At 37.4% G+C, this 23,729-nt stretch overlaps 1 long non-coding RNA gene across 1 annotated transcript in view; it reads left to right on the top strand.

The window, feature by feature from the left end:
* The first annotated feature begins 6,460 nt into the window (after nucleotides 1–6,460).
* Nucleotides 6,461–23,729, top strand: part of LOC107315584 (uncharacterized) — a 78,993-nt gene continuing 61,724 nt past the window's right edge. Inside the window, exon 1 of the long non-coding RNA XR_001555972.3 lies at nucleotides 6,461–6,528. This is a non-coding gene — a long non-coding RNA (uncharacterized LOC107315584). The remainder of the gene's footprint in view (nucleotides 6,529–23,729) is intronic.

The raw sequence follows: 23,729 nt of genomic DNA, 5'->3' as shown, positions 1-23,729 counted from the left end.
CCAAAAGAAACCAGGACTCATTTCAAGAACAGATTGCTAGTCTGGATTCTGCAGTTCAGGCATAGCCTAAATGATTTGTTTCATTTGAGAATGTTTGCTTTTGCATAATCCTGCTTCCAGCTTTATTCTTTCAGCTTACAAAGGAGGAACAAAAGAAATTTTTATGGGGTAAAAGAGCATTGAATTAAATCTAAGTCTGACCTGGAGCTAATGCAACAGGTGTAGCTTAACATCCGTCAACATCCTTCAAATTACAATATCTTGCTGAAAGTGTTAAACAAAGATCAGTTACATGCCCAATTCCTTTTGCATCCGTTTTGTCTTCAGCACAGAACATACTGAATTCTGTTGTATGAGACTTTTTTTTTATCATAGTCCAGGCACTTAAGTTTTCCAGGAAAAATAGGTCAAAATAAAATGCATTGACAACACAAGGCCATCTTTTCATTCTTTTGTCCCTCATGTGTTTTCAAGGCTGAGGTGTCGCAGACAGTCAGCAGAACTTAATACCTCTGTTCTTCAGACACAAAATGCTAATATGTGAGCAGGGTTTGCTCCTTGCTTCAGCTTTTTTTCACGTTGTTATCTCACACAATCATTTTGTGAGAGACAACTCTGTCAGGTGAAGGGTAGGTTTGCATTGCTGCTGCTTGGCAAGTTTAATTTATTGTATTTGTTTTGGACAAATAGTGGGATTAATAAGAAAGCTTTAAAATAGTGCCTATTTGTTTCAGTAGTGACTCTTTTTAGTTGCTTTAGTATGTAAGTGATAAGAGTCCACAACATTCCAAGTCACGCATTTGGGTAGACTGACTAGTATGGCAAATGAAGAGATTGACCTAGCAAGTGTTCTGCATTAGTAACCTACAAGTCATAGCAAGATGGACGTCAACAAAACCTACTTATACATTATATATGTTTACAAAACCTGTCTTATGCTTAATTAAGTCCATATTACTTGATCAGAAGTGAGGCATGAAAGTGGTATAGCTAGGCATCTCTTATAGAACCAATTTTGCTGAAACAAAAGGAATCCAAGGAGGCTGGCAATAATAATGATTTATTAACAAATTACTGCTTTGGCAGGTGTTAGCTGGACAAAAAATTCTATTTTTAAGTGAAAAAACATCAGCTAAGGGCACAGAATATACTTCATAGAGGCAGGTATTTAAAAACTGGCAAACAAGACTGACTTTGTACTGAATAGAGGGTCTGAAAACATAAGGAGAAATGCTGGTTCTTTCTTTCCTTTTTTTAAATTTACCCTACTTTAAAAAGATTGGATGTAGCACCTTCCTTCATAAAAAGAGTGTTAAAAGCGTAAAATCATGCATGTGATCACAAAATTGTTTTTCACTGCCAGAACCTCTGAAGACAGATTTCCATTACCAATGTAAATCTGGTCTGTATGTGTCTTCATCTTTGAAAGCATCCAACCCTCTTTCAGGATACGAGATTATTAGCACACATAGAGGTGTGCTAACAGGAAAATCATGCAAAACTCATCTACATTTATTTCTTCTTCACAATTGTATGCATCTTTAGAAAAAGATGAGTAATTAGGTGCTTTTACTAGTTGAAGTCCAAGGTTTAGAAGAGGTCCTGTCAAGGGCAGTGGCCAAAAGGAGTAATTAAAACAATTTTGATGGAACAAAATGAAGGGGAAAAAATAAGAAATAAAGCTACTTATGGGAAATTTTTTCTGACTTAGCTACTGAATTTCTAAATACTGTTAAATATATCTGTCTCTGTGATTTGCTATAGCTTGTGTATTTATTTATTGTGATGGCTTAAGTTATTTCTAATTTGTTTTCTTGTTTTACTCATCTCTAAATGCAGAACATCGGTAGTAATTCCTCCTATATTGGTTATTTTCTGAGTGACTATTAACTACTATATAGAGAAATAGAATTTTATTGCAATTACATTTTCTTCGCTCATATAGCAGTTGCATGCGTAGACGCCCACATAGTTATGCTAAGCTAAGTTCTTTAATTTTATACTGAAATCTAGTTAAAATGTTCCCAACTTGCAACAAGAACTTAATCAGGGGGGAAAAAAAATAACTGAATATGCACTTAATTAAATTTAGAGTAGCAGATTGGAACCCTTCTTTGGACAACTATTTGTAGTTAAATTTCCGGTCATTTTTACACTGATTATTTCTGGAGGTAGAGACTGCATAATGACACCCTCCTGATTAGCAAGTGAGCAGACTGCAGACTGTATTTTAGTGTTATACTGTAAATGATTAGAAATTAACCAACATGCTGATCAGGATTTAATTTCACTAAGTAGCATTTCATCAAGGCCTAGTAACATTTTAATTAAAACTCACTGGGGGGTAATGTTGCAGTAGTAGTTTAAAATGAAGATGACTTGGATGTTAAGCCATTCATCAACCAGTTTAGTTCATTTCTTTCTATCTTGCAACTAATATTTTTTAGAAAGACTTCTTGGTTTCTTTTCTTTTAGTGAAATTTAGGCAGTAATTTAGTTTGGTAGGTGTAATACCAGTTCAGGAAACAATCATTTGGATTATGAAATAAGCTCAGAAAATAAAATCACCCCAGAAAACCAAGCTCTAACCCCAGGTTAATGTTCCCTATAGGCAGGGTACTCTGACTGCAGCAAGTATTGATGATAATAACCCAGTAAAGCTGAAGAGCTTACTATATATTCTTCAAATAGAGAAGATGTAATTTTTGCTGTGAATTTCATGCTTTCTTATTATAAAGATCCCTTCTAGACAGAAAGATAAGTGGTACCGTGGCAATACCAATCTGCAGTTTTTGAAAAATACTACTATCAGCTTCACTTGTGCTGTTACTGAAAGCAAAATTATACATATCAAATAACTTAAATATCATAGTTGAAAGTATTAGTGGGCAAGAAATGGGAAAGTAATTATTAATAGAGCAGCCTTTAAGATTTGAAGTTGTTCATCTCTTTAACAATGACTCTGTTGTTGAAAAAACAACAACAACAACAAAACACAACAAATAAGACCTCATCTATAGGGATGTCTTTTCCAGACACTGTATTAAACTTTCATCTGGAACATAAATTTATAATGTGGCTATCACTACAAACTCAAAGAGAGAGAGTCTGTGAACTGAGAAACTTTATGGGTTTTGAGCCATAAACCAAAATAGCAAAAGCCCTCCCCTCTGTCTGAAGACTGTCTCCTCCTCTGTACCTTCAGATACAGAGTTTCTCTTTCACATAAAAGTACTCTTACAAAATTATCAGTGAATTACTTAATGAATTACTACCTTTCTTAATGAAAGGTAGGAGTGACTGAATGAATTAAATAATTTGATTCTTTCCTAAATGAAATAATGTTTTACTGTAGTAATTCTTTCAGGGCAGAGGCAGGTCAACATTACATAGTTAATACCTTATCTTAGACAACTGGAGATGAGATCTGAGAGAATCTTCCATATATTCCATCCCTTCTCAAGGTGTGAAATAGTTGCAGATTTCACTGTTGAGTTAAAACTGAGAACCTGATGATCCATCTGATCTGATGACTTGTCCTGTAAATCCTGTAAAAGTCAGAATATGTCTTGTCTTTTTCCTTCAACTGATTCAGCTATTTAACTCTGCAACAGAAAGTGTAAGCTTTGTTTTATGTAGATGAAAATAGTGTATAGGAATGGGCATACAAGTATGCAAAGATAAATTCTGTTCAAGGGCATCTTATTTCAAGCTCCTTGAGTGTCTTGGCTTTGCTAGAACACCAAAGAAGTTGAGCATGAAAAGTCAAGAAGAAAACCAAGTAAATTCTGCGACTCCTGGTTTTCTATTCTTAACTTCATCAGTTGTGGACACTATGGCCCTTCTTCTGCCTTATGATGTGCCTTATGATGCGCCTTATGCCTTCTGTCACAGCCTTTTCTAAGTGACCTTGGATCTTGTCATCACAACTTCATTTGACTCATAAAGTGAGCAACACATTACAGTTTACTTACTCATTTTCTGTGTGTTCTAGCTCTCGTTTTTTTTAATGTTTGTTTTCCACAATGTAACTTGGAATTTACTTTACAGTTGTTTCTGTTTATTAAAAATAAGAAACAACAACAACAAAAAAAGATAAAACCTGTTTAGTTCTTAGGGATACCTCAAGCAGTTCTGTCTGTCAAGAAGACTTAAAGAAAGCTATTTTAGACTGACTGATCAGAATATTTCTGCATTTTGCTGGGAAAAAAAATAGAAATAAAATATATATATATATATATATATAAAATTGGAGATCACAGGTCATGTTTTATGAGGAAAATAGTTTTAAAGCAAAGCTTAATATCATGAAAGAAAGTCTTTCTTTTGATTCAAATAGGTAGTTTAGTGGTAAATATTTCCTTTGAAAAGATGTCTAGATGGATGTTTGCCATGGTTGCATCTTTTGTTTTGACAGTCAAAGAGTTCAACTCTTATTTATCGACAAAAATATGTCTTAAACTTTTCATTTAAAAGGGAAAAATAGAATATAAGGATCAACTATGCCATTCTAGATTTGCTGTATTGTCAGCCTCCATAATTTTTTAATAGGTTCAAGCTTTTATTCTATTGGGCAATGTCAGTTGGAAAAAAGACATGATAGATCACTAGGCTGGAAAAAGCTGGTCCTTGGATTTATTATTTAATTAACAATTCATTATTTTGATTTAGTGAGTAATTTTAAGTGCTTCTTCCAGTTTGAGGTTGCACACACGTTCATACGATACAGCTCAATATGAGAAAACTAAAAGGATGATTCTGACTTATATTTTTGGGTTGATTTCAGTGTGAAGAAACCAGATAATACATTAACACGTGATTCTTTGGAAGCGATAAGTAATAGGGCAGTGATGACCCAGATACATCATCCACAGGAATTGATCAGAACACAGTGCAATGAGTCAGGAAAAAAAATTAAAGTAAACTTGAATGTCTTTCAGATCAAAGGTACAGTAAATCAAACGTTATATGCTGAATAAAACATACTGCTTCTCTTTAATCCCTCTTTGTGTCAGCACTGACAACCTTTCTTTCTAAGGTACCAAATATGAACAAACCGAATTCCAAAATGCTGAGCTGGAGGTAAAAATTGTGAAGGACTTTGTATTGACAAATTCAGAAGCTGAGTACTAATAGGTATTGATATTTGAGTATGGGAGTCCTCATTACATTATATGATGTAATAGCTGTTAAATTATCGAACAGTAACCAAATGTTAGTGGAAGCAGTTCACAGTTACTGAAATATTTCTTTATTTGTTGTGAAAATAGGCTGTTTTAAATTGCAGGGTTTTTTTAGACTTTCTAACTGTGGTAGTACACAGTAACTTAGAGTCAGTGTGCACTAACAGATGGAAAAGCCACTAAGTTCAAAAACCTTGCTTGGGAAGCTCAGGTATTTCACTAGAAACATATAGAATAGTAGATCCATCTAACACTAACTTGTATTTCTGTTTCCAATTTTCTTGTCAACTGTTGAGCAGCAGTTTTCTTCTCTTTTACCTGTCTGTCATATTCATTTGTGTGAATCTAGAGTAAGTCTACACGCTTTGATGGAATTGCTTTGCATTTGTGAAGGTATACCTGAGATTAAAATCCTTCACTGTTTTAATGTGCCTTCCTTCCAGTGAAGCTTCCCTTCTGTACTGATAGAGTTCCCGGAGCGTACTTCCTCTAGTCTGATGCTTGTGGCATATAAATAGTTTTGTAGGTACATTATATTAATAGAAATTATCTATCACGTTAATGGGTTCCTTGCAGCCCAAGTGTTATGTACTGGAATAGAGTGGCAAGTGTGCCTGTTTAAGTTTTACTGCTAGTACTGTATTAATTAAAGCCATGTTTATTTGCAACTGGTAAGGATTCTGTTCCTTTCTTCAGGCTTTTTAGATGCATTCTCTTTCTTTTATAAACGAGAGGATCTTTTCTCCAGGTTTATGTGATTTCTTCAAGGATTTAATTCTTATGTCATTTTTATTTTTACATCTTTTTCTTTAAGAAACAGTGTAGTCACAGAAGATGAAGGCTGAAATGAAAGAGAAAATAGAGTGAGGTAATAACGAGGTACGAAACTTCTTTAAGTTCTATCTGATGAAGGAAATGCAGTAACTGATTTGAATACAAGTGTAACTGCATATCGATTACAGCCAGTAAAACACTCTGTTACCTTTATTTTTACCCTAATTGTAGAGACTTATCCTACCATTTCAGTAAGGGCCAAATTGGTGGTTCATCCTCACTTTTAGATGTATTATGGGGGACGATTTTAAAACTACTGAATTGTGGTTCAGCTTGATCTTGTTTATCTATACATAAATAGCAGCAATGTACTACAAGTTCCTTCAGTATCACCCTAGAAGTCACTCAAAAGGTTTAAGTGCCCGTTCTGATGTAACATTACTTGTGTGCATCATAAGCTTTTAGTCTTCACAATTCTGTGAGTTCATTCTTTGCTGTTTTTCAGATGGCGGAGGTGATGAACAAAGAAACTATAACGTGCTCAAGGTCGTACAGAAACCTGTGGCAGAAGGTAGAGTTGAAACACTCTGACAGTTATGCTTGTGTAGATATGAGTAATTCAATTCCAGTGTACGTAAGAGCAAATATTGAAACTGGATAAATTATTCACAACAAACATGTTCTTCTCAATGTTCAAATCCCCTTCTATGTAGTTTATTTTCAGACTGTCATTAATGTGTGTATTTATTGCAAATACTCAAACAATGTATGCTCATACACAATATTTGCTGAGGTTATTTTCTGCATTAGCTATTCAGCATTTGTTTTCAACCAGAATTTTTTGATGTTATTGCAGATTTGATGTTTTTCAGTCTCCTCAGTGTTTTCAAGACTATTTTACGTTCTTCTTTATTTAAGCACACACGACCACACATGCTCATAAGAATAAGAAATGTTTCTCATTTTAGTGATGTTGCTGAAAAAGAACAACACTGGGAGTATGCTATCTTGGGGAAAGAAGATACCCAATGGTATCATTGCCAAATCATGAAGTTGACTCATATGTTCACAACTTTGTTTCCTCTGATGTTCACTCAGTCTAGTATGCAGAATTCCTATATAGATATATTCTGATGTTTTGCTACTGCCTGTGACAAAAATGCAGTTAATTAGGCAAGCTGAAAGGAGAACTTAGCTGCTTTAACATGCATTGCTTCTGTCACAGAATGTTCAAACAGTGGTGGTGAATCAATTTTGAAAACTCCAAGTAGTCTGGTTAATATAAATGAAATTATAAGTCCAAGACTGCTTGATATGCATTTTTATTTTTCAGACTTCGGATGACATGGTGCTTAAAAAGTCCATCTCGGGCTGCTACAATAAAAAAAAAAAAAACAAAAAACGGTATCGTATTGCAATAAATTCCCACTTAATTGTCATGAACTTTTCTATATCTTCATTTACACCATTACTGATTTCTGAGGTATCTGTGTACAAACAGAATCTCACTCATTCACATATCCCAGATTAGCTGATTATGATATTAGTTTTTTGAATGTTTTTTGTTTTTTTGTTTTTTTAAGAAATAGTAGAAATGAAGTGAAAGAAAATTCTTCCTTGTTGCCTCTAAAGGCAAATAGAATCGTGGTGCTGGCACTGCATCTTCCTGGTGTAAAGAGAGTTATTTTCTCTTTTGGATTTGGATTCTGCTTGTGTAGGGGTTATCCTTAAACAAAGAGTTTCCAAATCAGAGAGTATGACCACACTTGTAAGTTTTTAGTTAGGAAAGAGATGTTGGAGACCCACTGAACTTTTTTTTTTTTTTTTTGGGGGGGGGGGGGGGGGCTTTTATTTTAGTCTCCAGATTTTGCCTGATTATCATTCATTTTCATGTGTAGCTTTAAACCCACTTCTGAAAGTCATCATCTGACTGCATTTCATTTCATGTGAAGTCTCAGAACACGTGAAATATTTAGTTTCACTAAACCTATAATGGAAAGCTAGACTAGGAAGACCTTAGGAGGTCCCTGACCCAGAATGGAATTAGCAGATAATGTGGGATCCTAGAAATGATAGGCATTGAACCTTTCTGTGGGTATGGAGATTGCAAACCTCAGAGGACTCAGCCTATTTTTAAGACTTCTCCGATGCCTAACCTGAACCTTATATCTTTTCTCATTTACATGGATGTAAGAAACACTGCATTCCATCTAAAAATTTTTTTGAATATTTGGTTCTTATTATCATTTTCCCTTCAGTCTTCTTCGTCCCAGTTTCTTCAGCTTTTTCCTACAGGTTATGACTTCTAGGCCTTTCACATTTCTATTTTCCTACCCTGGACTCTCTTTCTCAGTGTCTTCATACTGAAGACCCATCCTTACTCTTCCATCAGTCGCTGCTATCTCACTGAGGCAAGGCTAGGACCAGGCCAAGCACAACAGTATCCCATCAGGATTTATTTAGATATCTAAACTTAAGATGAGTGGTTTTGTTTTTTTCTTGGTACAATGTCATTGCACTGTTGACTCGTGTTAAGATTCTGGTTCTGTATAAGAAGTACTGCCAGACCATCATTCCTCCCTTGTTTTTTGTGAAAATGAGTAGCTGACTAAATGACTTTAGGCTTGTCCCTAGGAAACAGCAGTCCATCTTTTCAAACCATTTCCTCAGCTTGTGAAGCTGAATCTTTCACATGTGTGAAATTCTCCTTTGTTCACATTTGACACATACTGTCCCTTTTTATTCTTCTTTAAAGCTCTGTAGAGGACTGGACCCAGAGCTCTATCCAGTCAAGTGCACCCATTCATCCATTCTGTGCATCGCACTAATGCAGTCTGGTCTTGGTTTGCCTGTCTTATTTATGACTATGTTTTCTGGGAAACACTGGCTAAAACTTGCCAGCGTGTGAATGCTCTACTTCTCCCCTATTCATAAAGTCTTTTAGGCCGGTAAAGAATATTAAAGCCTGAGATGGTCAAGCATTTTTATAGTTTTTAAGTTCATAAACATTTATGGAGTATTTTTTCATTGTAAAAATGTTTGATATTATAATGAAAATTTGTACAAAAATGCCTTTTTCACTTAAATTATTTGTTCCTTCCTTCATGTGCTCTATTTTCCCTTCCTTCCTTTATCAGATGACAAAATGGAAAAGGGAGGTGAAAACAGAGATCTTAAAAAAAAAAAAAAAAAAAAAGAGAACTGAATTTTGCTGTGTAACTTCTGTGAACTGTGAGGGAAACGCAATGCTCCTTTGCACAATGTATGCAAGTGGTACTGAAATCAGCTCTCCTCTGTGTAAGCCCTGTTCATGTACTAATAACCCCTTTGACTCAAGAATAGTCAGAATATCTGCAAAAGTTCTCTAATGTCTCTGTTTTTTAAGGAAACAGTTCTTTTTAAGTGAAGTTATACCGTAGAAATAGGCCTTCTTTGTATTCATGAACAATGCATAGTAGTTCACAGTAATGTGTGTCTAGATCACAATCAAAACAGAAGCAAGACAAACATCTCTGCAATTCTTTTTGAAATGCTTTCCTGTGAACAGTTGTTTTATCCACAAAGCAAATGAGGATTTTTGTTTCCTGCTCACCCCATCTGCTTGCTAAGTAAAGCAATTTAGAAGTATCACCAATGGATGTGGCTGAACACGCATAGAAAATAGCCCCATCTAGCCCCAGTGTGTCTTACTACAATAAAAGCACTAGCAAAAGACGAGCCTTTCTCCGTTGTCTGTTATTGCCACGGGAAATGATGATGAAATATGGGCAGCAATGCATGATTTCTGCTTAGGACACTGCAGTCTCCTCTATTTTCTTCCTTTGCAGGCTGTTTTCATGCTGACTCACGTTTCCTAACAGGGCTCTCAGACACAATAACCCACAGCACTGAGGACTCGCAGCTTTTCTGCACAGCAGAGCTCGCAAAATAGATGTATACAAACTACAGTATTTACAGGAAAAACCTATTTCCCAGGACTTTGTGTAAGCACTCCAAAATGAAATCAAAGCTTACAAGCTCCATTTCCCTACAGAGGCTTAAAATTAAAGCAGAAGGCCCTAAGGGAGCAGGATTCAAAAATTCTCATGCCTTGTTACTAGCTTGGGAACTGCAGCATTGTACAGTGGAGAGAATAAAAAGTGCTAGCTGGACAGTGAAGTTTTTTTTCAGGTTGGCTTGGGTTTTGCAGTAAGAATTATTATCTTGGAATCCAACTAGTTTCTCAATTGGCTGCGGTAATGTATGTAAATGCATGCAATGATTACACTCCTTTTAATGAAAAGTCTTTAAAGGTGCTGAATCTATTTTTATAGCAGAGAGGGATTGCAGTGTTCTCCTTACTTTGGATGGGGCGGTGATGTGGTGGTGTATGGTAACTGTTGTGTCCTGGCCTGACCCACTGATTGAGGACCTGGGGAAAGGACCCGGTCAGCCCTGGGAGCACAGGTGAAGGCAATACAGCTGTGTGAGTGGAAGGGATGGAGCCTGGCTTCAGCTATCTTAGACACCATTTAAGGACTGACTGCTACTGAGGAAGGGTCTCTGGTTGGGAATGCCTCCCTTGTGGTGTTTTCCCTGTGAACCTTGACCTTTGGAGATGGGTGAGCACTTTTCTCTTTTGTTACACCTTTCTATCACTACAATTCCCTTGTCATTACGTGTCTTATTGCACTGATCTTCCTGATTGTTAAGTGGGAAGCTATTCTGGAGGCCTTCATTTAATAATCTTATTTGTAAAATATATGTTAAAGCTCTAGCAATTTTCTGCTTTTCAACACTGGAAATGCCAAAAGAGTATTAATATGAAGCATGCATAATGTGTAATTCTCTGCCCTGGCAAATAATCTCTTTAGCTTTATTTTCTAAACAAGTTCAGGTTGCAGTCTTGTTTCATACTCTGTAGTTAAGTATTAGCATCAAATAGTAAAGCCTTGTACACTTCACTGTTACAATCTTCCAGATTTTTTTTTATGTTTAATTCACTCATATGTTGTTGCTTCCTCATTCAGGAAGAGGCAAGGTGGCAGGAGTTACCTGAGTTATTGTACTCTCTATGCAAAACAGCTTGAAGTAAGGTTTATGGGAAATGCAATACACACAGCACAGCTTCATTGAGGCCTTGCTCGCATTCTGTGGGCCGAGAAGGCACTGTAGGAGTAACTACATGAGACAGGAAAAAAAGCGTGTTCTCCTTTTCATTGAAGTGGAAGAAAAGACTGATCTCTATAAACTAGAGAAGGCAGAGTTGTCTTGTGGAAGGGCCTGAGGCTTAACAGTGTCTGCTTGAGCAGCTTCAGCTGCATAGTTTTGGGAAGGGAGGTTGTTAAAGCTAATGTCTGACATGACGACCAGGTGAGCTGGCTTCTCTCATCTGTTTGTTGCTATGTTTGAGGAATTGAGCTCAGTTTGTTTTGTTGCTTAGTTATGGCAGCTTTCAAAATGTCCCTGGCTATGGAGAACAGCTTTGATTCTGGAAGAATCTACAGGACTGCAGGAATAATTCTGTAAATAACATTATCTTTGTGTTTTATGGTCATGCTTATACTTCTTGTATCTCTTTAGCAGTGAGAATGCTTCTTTTTTGAACTTCTTTTTCCTTATGTTATGTTAGTGCAATGGAACTAATCTCTGGTAAGAGATTGTTGCTATTTTGAAATCTTGTGAAACTTATGTGTTTCCAAACCTATAACTCATGTCTAGGTAGCTGCAAGAAGACAGGTGTTTTTCAAACACAATTTATCAGTAAGGCTATTCTCCTCTTAATTGTTGAATGAAATGTCCCTCAAAAGACACAGCATTCATTCTTTTGTTTGTGAGGTGCAGTACAAGTTGTTATTATCAGTACTGTTACTCTTTGCTGTTGTCATTAGTGTAAGGGAATGGTCTTTGGGCAAGGTTTCACGTGAGCTTTTTCTTTAATATTTCCACTCAGAAATAAGTTTTGAAATATTATCTTAAAAATTCTGTTGCAAAGTGTTTTAGCTAATGAATATTTTTGCAAGATACTGACAAGTATTTTTTGACAAATCCTGAAGTAGACAAACCTTTTCTTGTGTTATGAGGTCAAAAAGACTTTTATTTTTTTTATTGACTTAGTTTCCAGGGTAGATCTTAATTCCCCTAAGGAGAGCAATTGAATTGATGAAATAAGGTATTTGCAACTGTGTCATCTGCTGAACAAGTTCAGAACATTGCATTGCAGGTATATTTTATGAAATCCATTGTGTCCCCTTTTCTGTGGAGTTGGGAAAATTTGTCTTTGGCCTAAAGAGAGGTTAAGACTGGTTTTACAATGAAGACCTTAAACAGGAGGTCTAGCTGTCACTGCCAAGGAGCTTTACTAACTTGCTGAGCTGTATTTATTTTTTCTAATAACTAACTTCACCATTCAGAATGACTGACATGAGAACATCTGAGGAGGAACTTGTCCTTTATTTTTCTGTTTTGTCTACTCATTGATTAAGTGGAGCTAATGATTATCTTCTTTACAAGTGTTTAAAGTAAATGAGCATGTGTATTTATGGTCCCATTTGCTTAGGCTCACACAGGTGCTTCCAGCTGCAGAGGGTTTCTTGCATATTAGTTCTGATGTATGCTCATAAGGGGAAGCTCCAGCTGAACTTCAACAAGCTCAAATCCAAGATGAACCTTTCTGGTTATATAGCCTTTCCCGCTGATCAGCACAATGCAGAGGAAGCTGAAGAGTGCAGCTGCATTTTGAACTTACCCTACTGTGTGTAAGTGGTACTTGTACCGGTCTATCTTCACTTTCAGGTCCTGGTTTTGTTCAACTTGCAAAGAAGTAATATCAGTTTAGTGCAAAACTGATAAACAAGCCTGTGGTTTCTATAGAGATGTTCTTTTGGAGTCAGGTTTCATGCAAACCGAATTAGCTCAGTATGGAGTAGATGCTTGTTCTCAAGTTTATTGTCATGTTAGGATGAAGGTCCAATAACAGCATAGTTTCATAGTAGATGGACAACACTCATTTAATGGGGTATAATTTGACAGGAATTCTACCTCACTGGACTAGCAGAAATAATTTGCAATCTTTTATGGACTGTTGAAACAGTAGGTCAGAAGCTCAGTGTGTGTATATCAAGATAGCTGGCTTAGAAGCCATCAAAGCACCAGCAGTTTATGCCAGTTACGTTATTGCAGCTGTTTGGTTTTGAGAATATTTTTAAACCTGATAGCTTGAAAAAGTAAACAAATCCTGTCATTGTTCACTGCTAATTCAACTATTTTGCCTGTCTAAAATGTATTAAATCTGCTTTAGATAATGTTTGCTTTTGAGTGGTGAAAAAAATTGATAGAATTAGGTTGAAAAAGCTAGTATTTCTGCTAGGAAAGCAAATTCTTTGCCATCTCCTTCCAGAACAGCTATTTCAATACCTACACAAATGACGGGCAGCATCAAGTATTGTGTTGGAAGTAGGGGGGGGGAGAGAGGATGGAGATATATCCACGTCTGACACCAGGAATGCAAATGGTTGTGGTAGCGTCCTTTGAAGAATTAACAGATCCAGGTGAATTTCTCATAAGTAGTTCCATGACCAATTTCAAAGAGTTCTAAAATGTTGTGAACAAATAGAATTGTTTCAGAACAGCATTGATTAGCTGGTGCTCCTTTTCAGTTCTTGAAAATTCCTTATTAGTTACCTTATTTTCAGTAGTAGCCCATGATCTTCCTGTGCATCTGCAAGGAAAGGCTTTGTCAGGCATGTTCTTCTTAGTCCAGATCTGTCCCCAGCCAACCATATAGCAGCATATGCAATTGCAGATGTAATCTAAGAAGGCATAAAAGCAAAAGAATTATGTGCATGCCATAGTCAAGAAGAGATAAATTGGGATGAAGCAAAGTAGCTTAATTTTGATGTGCAGATGGTGGGTTTATTTTTAATAATCATACTAGTGTGGTTCCAAGTACATACAAGTCAGCACATATGCCTTAATGAGTATCCCCTTCCTTAAAATATTTTTAAATGGAAGATCGTAATTACTTAGTTTTCTTCCAGAAAAATGGCTACTAACACCAACCTTCATTTAGAAGTTTACGTGTTTGCAAAATAATATCTGAACATCCAAACGCTATCTAGTGTTCTATAGAGCTCTTTAACTCTTGTTAGCAACTGACATTAACTTTACATACTAGTCTTTATGGAAGTTTTATTTACTGAGACAAATCAAAGTGCTGCCAGGGTACTCATCTTCCATGGAACTAATTTTTCATGTCATCTGTTGTGTAAGCAAAAAACAATGAAAGAAGCTTTCTTCAGTTTAGACCGAAGTGTGTAGAAGCACATAATGTCTAAGCTCAGGACAAAGTCACTATCATGTACCCAGTCATGCTTGTACACATGTATGCATATGGGTTTACAGAGGATGAACTTTTTGTATTGCATTTTGCATGGTTGACATGTGGGTATTGAAGGCTGCTGACAGAATGCTTGCATTGATGGAAACTGGTTTGTAATACTGAATTATGTACATATATTTGAGGGGGGGGGAAAACCAACAACAGTAAAACAAAAAAAACAACTGTGCAGTCATCTTTTGACCACATATAGAAGTGATGTAATTATAGTTCCCTTTTCCTATTAGGTGGCGTCACTTGTAACTTTTTCATCACAGGGAAGGTTTGAATTGTCTGACTGTTTGTTTTTTTTATTGTGAGCTTGATATGGATGTGGTATCTGAAATCCTTACAGAGTTCAGTAAGCTGTGAACATCAGGGTGTTCCTTCAGTCTGCATTTCTATAATCCATTTTTTACAATGAGAGGTGTGGAAACTCACACTGGTGGGTCCCAGTGGTTTGGTGAACCTTTTCACTTCATGTGATTCCTTGTGATATTTCTTTGAAGCATCTGTTTTGTATTTTTCTGTGGAGGTGCTTTTGTAATCAGCAGTCTGAATGCCTCCACTCTGTAACTGGACATGGAACATGTCTATTTAATGGGTGGAACAGAGCCAGCCCTCTAACATAATGGTGTAAATAAAACAATTGTATAAACTCAACTTGGATTTGCTGGAAAGTATGCTTCAATACTGAGAACTTCATTTTTTATTTTTATTTTTTTCTTTTACTCTGTATTTTCTTAAATAGGATGTCTTCTAGGGAAGAGGATGAAGCGCTGAAACTGACCTCAAATTCTTTATATTAGTCTTGTGACCACAGAAACCTGGAGAAAATAAATAACCTCCCCAAAATGTCTTATCTTATAGATTGAATGTATAATTGAGGGAAGTTCATCCCTTTTAAGATAGTTATTCCTAAATTTTAGGAAGGTTCTTTTGAAAAATAAAGCCTAGAATGAATCTTGAGGTAGTCAGTAAGTCATAAAAAGGATTTCATACAAAATTTGCTTTAATGACTGAAGAATGTACAACCTGGGCTGCTGGTTTGGTAAGACATCCTCTTCTTAGATAAAACTGTACTGTTTGGTACAACAGTACAGGTGGAAATCCAATTCCATAAATTGGATTCTTACCTGTAACTTACCTGTAAAGAAGGAAAATGAAACAAATTGCAGCTGAATGTTTACAGGCAGAACTGTAAAGAAAACTTGAAAGAAGACGGGAATTGACTGCGTCTTCTAATCAAATACGTACATTTTATGTAATTTTATGCTGAAGTTATTCAGTAGTTGAATTAGAACAAGAAATATGAGGTACTTTTTCATATGTGTAACTAAGCTACTGAAATTCAATGTCAGGGCACTAAAAGTATGTTAAACTATTAAATGATTCAAGCAGTGATTAAATTCAAGGAAGACAAGACTGTCAAGGACTTAAATTTAGAGATAACCATTATAGATAATAGACTTCTGGACTACTTTTAGGTTGCCATGTCAGTTGTTCATATCAAGGCTGCTAAAACCAAAGTATAGCTTTTGTCCTTGATTGACAAGAGTTGTGTTGTTTCTACTTTTTTCTTGCCCATGAAGACTGTGCCTATGATTTCACTCTTAGGAAGTGTGACTCATATTTTGTTAAAGAATTCAAGGCTATTTCATATATGTTGTCATGTAACAGGTTGCCGTTAAAAAGCTTGCAGCTGCTGCTGTTTTAAGTGAGATTAGGTTTTTATGAAGCAAGTGAAGAAATACTCGAATGCCTCCTAATGATGAAGAAACAAGATACGTGTGTTGAAAATGGCGGAGAAGTTAATGCATTAGTGTCAAAATCATAGCTTCATTCCATGAAGTTCATGACCATCACTTCATGACCATCATCTGAGAATTCAGAGACATGTTTTAACAGTGTAAGTGCCCTTTTTAACATTTATTTTAGCGTTTAAAAGATCCTTTAATACATTACATAGATGTATTAAATAAGGATCTCCCTTTGCCTCATAGACTTGCTTCAGTAGAAAGATAACATCATCACCTTGGCATGTTCAGGCTTGATTCTTTCTATTTCCTTAACAATATAGCACGAAATGCATTTGTGCTATTGCATTTCCTTTTTGTCATAGTAGCAAACCTAAGTGAACACCTATTATTTTGTTGGAGCTTCTAGTGGCCAGCCGTTATGGTGCCTTAGGGGGAGGACTGTCATTGTACAGAGCTAGTTTATACATCTAGTAAAGTCAGAGGGGCCCAGAAATTAATGAAGGTTTTAACACGATTTGATGATTCTTTTTCTTCTTTTCTCCTCTGCTTTCTTAGTCCCTCTTGTGGTAGCGAATGGAATTACTCAATAGCTGCTAGATCTTTTGGACCACTTTGTCTAGTCTAAGCAGTCATCTGTACAAAGATGACAAAATAGTTGATGATGATCAGCTATCTTATTCATAAGGGAAGATTGTGAGTAAAAAAAATCACTATTTGAGGAAAACTGCCTTCATTATTCTCTAAATTCTTATTTTCTAAATTGTGGGAAATATTTTTCTTGCTATGAGTAACTTAAAGTCTGTGTACCATAAAGGTTTCAACTCAGTTGTAAGTATGGAAGAAAGCCTTTTCCTTTTTTTCTTTAATGTTTCTAATAATTTTGTTCTAGTATAAGTAAACTTGAACCCTTTTGTTGCAGTACTTTGACAAGAAATGTACCTCTTCAAGAGAACCTGAAATATGTTGTCATCTGTAGGCAGAATTGCATTCTTCATAGTATTGTGCAATATTGATTACCTTTACATATTCTTCTGATAACTTTTCTTCCCTGACTTCTAGCTCCCTCTTCTCCTTGTTGGCACTGTCAACGAAAATGAAATAATAATAAAAAGTTTTTTTTATCAGTGAGATTTATCCAACTAATATAGACAGGCAAGCACTCTGAGAAGCAGAGAACAGGGTAAGATTGATGTTTGGCTTTGCTCTGTTTGTTCTCTTTCTGGTTGCTGAATACTCCTCTTAAGCCATGAGAAGCCATTACTAAGTGCTGTTTCATCTCACATTCTTCTTAAATATGAACAGCTGCAGCACTTCTGTTTTCACAGTATTTCTTAGGTACTTCCCAGCACTCTCCGTCATGTACAGCAACAGGTGCTTATGTGGGTTTGTATGGCTGAAACCCTACCAGAGTTTTGTACAGCAGAATATCTATTTTTCCCTTACAAAATCCATCACAAAGTATTTTATTTGGTAATTATTCTAATAATATAAAAGCAGTATTAACGTCGTGATGTTAAGAGAGAATCGCAGAATGGCCCAGGTTTGAAGGGAACTCAAGGATCATGAATCACCCCCGCCACAGTCAGGGCCATCAACCTCCACATTTAATTAACTATAATTAACAAAATTATACTTGATAATTTGTTATATTAATTTTTAGGAACAGTGAGTATAGCACACTAGTGCAGCCTTTCCTGTTCTGACTATCTTCTTGTTGTGTAATGTCTATCACTGCATCTCTTTCTTATCCTTGCAATCATAGTGTGCGGCAGTTCTGTAAATACTGTGCTATCTGTCGCTGGAAACAAACACCGGGTAAATACAATCTATCCCAGTTTTACAGCCTACTATGGAAGGTTACTATGCAGGAAAATGTTGTGTCATTCAGTCTGGGAAAGTAACACAGCCCTGCAATGCTTTGTGGGACACATTGCTTTCAGATTGTTGGGCTTGAGGCAAGAATTAGAGGCTGCGATTAGATATCGAGGATGTTATTTTTGTTGGTAAATTCTCTTCATTAGTGAGCCTATAGCCACAATTATCTACTTTAAATGTCAAAAGGAATGCTAGTTGCATGAACCATAATGAAGTGCGTATTCAAAGCTAACTGCTCAGTGAGATTTGCAGTTTTTCCTGTGAGACAGCTGGTCACTGACCTGTAAGACATGAAAGAAAAAAGAACACGAAGTAGTGATAAGTTGCAACCAATTTCAGTGTCTATACCCAAGGGGTGTTCTCTGTATGCTAATTGGGAAAAAAGACGTAAGCTCTTCAGTGAATGCCTTCAAAATAAGAAAATAGGAGACCAGAGATTTCTGTTAGTCTCAAAGATGCTAATTCTACACACACTGTACTAATAGAGTGCATTACTGACAAAGTATTTTTGTGAGTTATCCAAATGTAAAGTGAATGATCCCACAGTAGTGACAGAAGATTTGCAGGACTGAATCTGTATACATTATGATAAAAGCTTCACTTGCAGTCACTCTCCTGTTACTATTATGCAAATTATCTTTTTACAACAGGAAGAAACCAACTATTCATTTAGCTTCCTGAGATTGTCATTTAAAATAAAGCAATTGGGTATAGGAGAGAAATGAAATACAAATCTTAAAAAAAATAATAATAAAAAAAAATTAATACTTACATGTTTTATAAAGATAATCCCAGAACAGTGTATATAAGTGCATTTGGTCTCATGAGTATAATGAATTTCTCACGATGTTTCTTTGTTTTGCCTATTAAATTGATCTATCAAGTCTGTAAAGTACGAATTTCCTTAGAAACCTAGGACTGTACTGTATTACACTGGAAGTACTTTTCAGTGGTACAGATACTTGATTGCCTAAATTACCTCCAGTGTTTCCGGAAGGCTAGCAGTATTTCTTGCTGATAGGTGTAGCTCATAGTTTTGGTGTACCCTGTGTTTTCCCCTTGTGGAACCTGACCTTAACTATGTATGTCCTTCTACAGAAATGTAGCTATTGGCTACACTGTTGACTGCAGCTTTTGTCCTATGCTTGTCACTACTTTTTCTGAGAGGAACTTTTTTATGTACTTTGGTGTAACAGGATTGTTTTTGAGCTGAAAGTAGACAGAGGCGGTCTAAACCTACTGCTGTGTAAGACAGGTTTTGTTATACAACTTATAACAGAATCACAGAATTATCAAGGTTGGAATAGACCTAGAAGATCATCCAGTCCAACCATTACCAATACTTCCCGGCTAAATCATATTCATCAACACAACATCCAAACGTTTCTTGAACACTCCCATGGTCGGTGACTCCACCACCTCCCTGGGCAGTGCATTCCAATGCCTGACTACCCTTTCCAAGAAGTAATACTTCCTAATGTCCAGCCTGAATCTCCCCTGGTGCAGCTTAAAACCATTCCCTCTAGTTCTATCATCGATTACATGAGAGAAGAGGCCAACCCCCAGCTCACTACAACCTCCCTTCAGGAAGTTATAGAGAGCAATAAGGTCTCCCCTGAGCGTCCTCTTCTCCAGGCTGAACAATCCCAGCTCCCTCAGCCTCTCCTCATAATGCTTGTGCTCCAGACCCCTCACCAGCTTTGTAGCCCTCCTCTGAATGTGTTCCAGGGCCTCAATGTCTTTCTTGCAGTGAGGGGCCCAAAACTGAACACAGTACTTGAGGTGCGGCTGCACCAATGTCGAGTACAGGAGGACAATTACCTCCCTGTTCCTGCTAGTAACACTGTTTTTGATGCAAGCCAGGATGCCGTTGGCCTTCTTGGCCACCCGGGCACACTGTCAGCTTATGTTCAGCCGAGCATCAATCAGTATCCCCAGGTCCGTTTCCTCCACACAATCCTCCAGCCACTCTGCCCCAAGCCTATAGCACCACCTGGGGTTGTTGTGGCCATAGTGCAGGACCTGACATTTGGTCTTGTTGAACTTCATCCCGCTGGCTTTGGCCCAGCTCTCCAGCCTATCCAGATCTCTCTGCAGGGCCTCGCTACCCTCAGGCAGATCGACTCTCCCTGCCAATTTGGTGTCATCTGCAAACTTACTGAGAGTGCACTCAATGCCCTCATCCAAGTCATCAAGAAAGATGTTGAAGAGGTCAGGCCCCAGCACTGACCCCTGGGAAACATCTCTCATGACTGGTCTCCAACTGGATTTAACTCCATTTACCACCACTCTCTGGGCCCGGTCCTCCAGCCAGCTCCTTACCCAGCCGAGAGTGTATCCATCCAAGCCATGGGCTGCCAGCTTGTGTAGGAGTAATAGCATGGGAGATAGTGTTGAAGGCTTTGCTGAAGTCTAAGTAGACCACATCAACCACAGTGAACACTACAAACAAACCCTCTTAATTATACCTTTATGAGACCCTGAAGATGGAGGAAAAAAATAAGTTAAAAGGTTTTAATTCAAGCTTCGATTCAAATCAAGTTATGTATTTGCTTTCTTCAGGATTATAGAGTCTCGAATAATCAAGGCCAAAAGGTGCCCGATATCAAAAGAGTGGAGTAATAATCCCCATACAAGAAGATAACAAGAACTCACACTCTCCAAGTTTCTTTTAACATGGAGCATTCCTCTGATATGCTGGCCATTTCTTCTCTGTTAGAACTTCATTTTCATCTCTCATATTTCGTGGGCAGCAATGCTCTTCAATGATACTGGTATGCAAGATTTGCCAGTGGCAGACTTCTGAAGCAATGACTTTAACCCTGGGTTCAGCTCTTCCAGAAATACTGAAGGGATCTTTTCCAATCTGAATTTTAAGATAATGCATGGCTTTATCTGCCAGCATTGATAGGACCTTCTCTTTGTAAAATGTATTCAGTAACTACTGAATGATTTCCTTGTTCTCATGTACTTAGAGAAAAAGCAAAATAGTATCTGCTTGCATTTTTATAGTTTGTATGTACAGGAAGCTCTTCTTGCTAAACAGGCTTATTTTCTGCTCTGTGCTGCTCTGACCTTTGCAGATGTATTAATGTGTCAGACAGAGGTCATTCAAGGGCTGCAGATGGAAATAATATCTTAATAGATATAAATTGTTGTGCTTCAACCCAGGAGGCATCTAAGCACCACACAAATTAAATTATTGTCTTGCTCCCTCTGACCCAAAAGATGGGGGAGAGAATAAGGAAAGAAATAACCAAGTAGAATTGGTGGAGTGAGATTAAAAACTGGTTAGCAAGACAGAAAAGGGAGAGAGAATAAGAAATAATTTTTCAACATAACCACCATGGTTATCTATGTACTTCTGTCAGCTGTGAACAGGGCTTGCATGACACACTGTTAAAAATGCATGCCAGCCCAGGTGGCACAATGTCAGTGTTGACACTACAGAAACTCACTGCCTCGCTGTGCTCATGTCCACTGTTTGGTCTCGTTAAATGTTCAGCAAGCATTGATGAATGTCAATGGGTGCTATTTTTTCCTGCACAGAGGAATTCAGTGCTACACCTTTGTTTCCTAAGCACTTCCAGGAGAGATGCCATTTGTTCAGGTTGCCCCGCTGCTGCCGACTGTCACATGGCAACAGCATGTAGTGGAATAGAGGTGAGAAGGTTCAACCTCTGCAGCCATACTGCCAAAAACTTCCTCTGACACTGTGGGCAACAGAATAAAGTAGGAGGCATTATTTCTGGAGCAGTCCTCATAGGTACAAAATAAGTTCTACACGTCATAGCTGCTCCATACCTGCCAACCGATGCTCAGGCAGACCCCAAGTAGAAGCTGCCTGCCCATCTAGCTCCCCACTGTTCTCAGGGTTTTTTGCATGATGTCATGTGGTATGGGATATCCATTTGGGCAGTGTACCTCAGCTGTTCAGTTTCTGTCCTTTCCCAGCTCCTGCTGCCTCACCTCCCCCCCCCCCCCCCCCCCCACACACACACCTTCTCCTTGCTGGCATGATAAAACGAGTAACTGAATGATTAAAATGTCTTGGGCTATGTACAGCACTGCTCAGCAATGACTAGAAACAGTGGTTTGTTATTAACCTTTCTTTTCTCCTAAAGCCAAGGCATGACATCATGTTAGCTGCTATCAAGGAAAGAATCAATTCTGTCCCAGCTGATACTAGAACACAGACAAGTTTTAAGTAACAATGCAACACCTTCCTTCAATTAGAAAAGATCATTTATTTGAGATTTGAGAGCTTGTTTGTCCAGAAGGGCTTGTTTGCATTGTACCAGCATGCCAGCTGTTCTGACCATTATTACCTTTTCTTTTTTTTTCCTACTTTGTCCTTCAATCACCAGTAGCTACAGCTCTACCACCACACAATACGGCAGTACAATTGGAGAAGAGTCAAGGCTGTTTCTGAATTACACTTCAGACAGAGCCTGAGGTGCTTTGGCTGTTCTGTTGTTTTATCTTTCCATGATGAATTTCAAACTGCAATGGAAAAGTTAATGGTCAATGTTGCAGGCAAGCTAGGATTTTTTACCTACGTGTTTCTGAAAACAGTTTGCTACAGAATACACAAAATGCAAGTAGAAATTATGCTCTCTATCTGGATTTTTTGCTTGAAGGCAGTGGTGATTTTGCTATTGTTTACTGTTCTAAATTGCTTTCAGTATTCTAAACAATACATGCTGATACTTTTGTGTTAAAAGAGTAAACATTATGGCTGCATGTTGTTGAGTGATTGCTTGTTTTGGAAGTTCTAGAAGTTCAACTTTGCTTAAGAAAAGAGGAAAAAAAGGGATAAAACCACATAATATTGTTGAAAACAACATTCACTGCTGTAGCCTAGTTGAGGGAGCAGAGTAAATATTTCCCTTTGCATGTTAATTTCTGTGGGTACTTGGATGTTATTTTCATGGCATGATGAACACTAGATCAAATGTTTGTCTGAAGAGATGAGTGAAGAATCCTGCATCTAGTGATACAGATACCCTTCTGTGGGTGACTGCACAACATCTAATTTAGGATTCGGAGTTTAGAGAAGTTTTTCTAAGTAATGATGGGAATGGTGTGGCTGAAGCATAGATGCATAACAACTCTAGAAATGCAGCTTGGCAGCTGGCAGTTCAAAAATGAGCATTGATGCTGACAGCTTGAGGATGGTGAATACCAATAAATGAGGTGGCACTTCCCAAATCTGGCATCATACTGCAGGTAATTGAAAAAATAATTGAGCACTTTAATAGAATTTCCTGCTTTGGTACAGTATGAATGAACACTAAGAAGTACTAGAAACATTGGATAAAGTCCCACATAAGTGAAAATTTGATGATGGGGTTTGAAATTCTACGTTGTAATTCACTTGGCAATTAAATGAGAAAACATGGATATTTAGGGCAGTTGTCCCATTGCTGAAACTAAGCCAGTATTTGCTAGTGTTTCTTCTCACTGGAAATCTCAGCATTTCACCTCAAGCTCTCGGTTTTTCAGCACAAGATGGAAAAGGCCAATCTTGAACTATTTTAATGGACTGTAGTAAATAGTGTGTCAGTTTCCTTCAGAATAGTACTCAACATTTACAAATGCATAAGATCTGCAGTTACAAGACATGGTGTATTTCTTGCAATTGCTGCGCTCCATGTTGTATTGTGCCATGGTTCTTCAGCCAAGTCTTTTTTTGTAAGTTCTGCTGAGCAGTGGCAAATGTTAGCTCTCCTGCAAGCAGTAATTTGCCTTGAGGTGTTGTGGCCCAGCTGGAGAGGGACA

Source organism: Coturnix japonica, chromosome 8 (genome assembly GCF_054131305.1).
Source record: "Coturnix japonica strain WE chromosome 8, WE-NBRP24, whole genome shotgun sequence".
NCBI classification, from domain to species: Eukaryota; Metazoa; Chordata; class Aves; order Galliformes; family Phasianidae; genus Coturnix; species Coturnix japonica.
This window is presented reverse-complemented; position numbering and strand designations above follow the sequence as displayed.